Below are 2,300 nucleotides of genomic sequence, written 5' to 3'. Positions count from 1 at the left end.
ATTGACTTAAAAACCTAAATTAACTATCAAACAATAGAATAATCATTAATTTATTTTAATCAAATTATAGTGAAAACAATCAAATTAGATTTACTATACACTTCAAAGTAAATATTTATTTCAAATTTTACATTACAAAAGTAATTTTCTAAGACAGCTAAACAAGCCGCTAAAAACATGCTAAAAGTGACAAAACATACAAATCAGAACTTATGTAATCAATTTCTTTTCTTTATAACTAAATTTAAAACACTAAAACTAAACATAGATTCACTAGCAAATTGATGCTTTTTCTTCTGGTGTTACTCTTCTAATATTTGGCGGATCAACATAACTCAAGTGTCTACCTTATATAAAAAATGTATAGAAAAAAACTTGCTCAAATGTGGTCGGTAATAAACAAGCAAGCCCAAGCGAAACTTGGTTCACCTTGATGTGGCTCGTTGGCTCGCAAAAAGTCTATTTTAAAATACTAAATTATACATCTAAGATTAAAATACATTAGTAGGGTTGCAATAGATGGTAACCCCTTGGCTTGGCTTGGTTTAACTTGTGAATAACCCCTAGATCTCGTAGAAAAAACCCTTTTGAGGGTGCACATAAAAAATATATAAGTGAAATATATCACAACTTGAAATATAAAACTATTACATTTAGTTAACACACAGAAAATTAAGCAAGCCACCATTTATTACTCTTAACAAATCTCTCTAGAACATCAAGATTTTCCAGCAGTATATAAAGACAGAACACTCTGCTTTCATCACTCATAACAAATTCTCACAAATGGCAAACATTTCCTTCATTCAACAAAACCATCCCACCTTAAACCAATCATGGGACCAACTCCTGTTCCACCACAATTCCCTTCCCTTTAACCTCAACGACTCCGAAGACATGCTTCTTTTCAACATGTTAGCCAAAATCCCCGAACCCTCATCCGAATCCGAATCCTCAACAACCCGAATCATCAAAGAAGAGGACGTAACGTCCGAATCATCCCAATCCAAACCCGAGCCCCCACGGACACCAAAGTCTTACCGAGGGGTAAGACGACGCCCGTGGGGGAAATTCGCGGCTGAAATACGAGACTCTACCCGACACGGGGTCCGGGTGTGGCTTGGGACGTTTGATAGCGCCGAAGCGGCCGCCATGGCGTATGATCAAGCCGCATTTTCGATGAGAGGGACCACGGCCGTGTTGAACTTTCCTGCCGAGAGAGTTAAAGAGTCTTTGTTGGAAATGAAGTATGGGTTTGAAGAAGGGTGTTCACCGGTAATGGCATTAAAAAAACGTCACTCCTTGAGGAAAAGACCGGTTAATAGGAAAAAGAAAGATAATATTGGAGTTTGTGGGACGGATGACAAGAGTTTGGTGGTGTTTGAGGATTTGGGTGCGGATTATCTAGAACAATTGTTGTGTTCCTCGGAAACTAGTTCCACAATATCTTGGTAAAATCTTGTTTTATCAATCTATCATGTTTGTACTTTGTTTTGTTGTATCTTCATCTCTATGTAAATTTTTCTAAGTTTAGTTACGGGTTCTCAATGCAGAACTGGTTTTAAGTAGAGAACTATGAGTTGAGACGCATACTGCTATTTTATATAGTGCGTGGTAGATACAGTGGGTGTTAAAAGAGAGTGTGGTGAACGGTTAACTAACTGTCTAATCGTCTTGTGTATTACATTTAAATATTTAATACATATTGTATACATGATTATATAGTTATTACCGTTTTGTTTTTAAAGTTGTTTATGTATTAGGCGTGTAAAATTATTCTTGGTAATATTTATGATTCAAAGAGTAAAGATGATAAAAAGACTTTCATTTTTTTTATGTTTCATTGCAAACGCATTAGATGGTACGTGGCAACGGTATTAACGTGACATAATCAGTTGTAAAAAGCTTATTTTTCATATGCAAACGTGACAAATATGTATGGGCTTGATTTTATGTTAAACATGACAAAATTAATAATTGTGTTGGCCGAATGTTTTTTTTTTCTATATATATATATATATATATATATGACAAACAATTGTGGTGCCCTAACCGTCTTATGAAATGTCATTCTTGGTTGGTAACTCTTTAGGTCGTAATCTTTGTACAATTATAAGTTATAACTTTTACACTTAAAACACGTTAAAAGCGTGTTTCTTTCCATAATATGTAATATATAACCAATCGTACTAGTGTTGAGCAGATATAATTTTAAAAGGACATTGAAGAAACACTAACCGGACCCCGGGCAGATTACTGGTAACCTGGGGGTTAGATAGATGTTTCCCACGAGGGGTTAG

General features: G+C 35.1%; 1 pseudogene; it reads left to right on the top strand.

The window, feature by feature from the left end:
• Positions 1-786: 786 nt before the first annotated feature.
• On the top strand, positions 787-1,600 carry LOC143618162 (ethylene-response factor C3 pseudogene; annotated as a pseudogene).
• Positions 1,601-2,300: the final 700 nt, after the last annotated feature.

The sequence above is a fragment of the Bidens hawaiensis genome, unplaced genomic scaffold (assembly GCF_021521415.1).
Source record: "Bidens hawaiensis isolate Kalapana, Puna unplaced genomic scaffold, B.hawaiensis_p1.1 tig00064517_1, whole genome shotgun sequence".
NCBI lineage: Eukaryota > Viridiplantae > Streptophyta > Magnoliopsida > Asterales > Asteraceae > Bidens > Bidens hawaiensis.
Note: the sequence above shows the minus strand (reverse complement) of the source record. Positions and strands in the feature narration are given on the sequence as shown.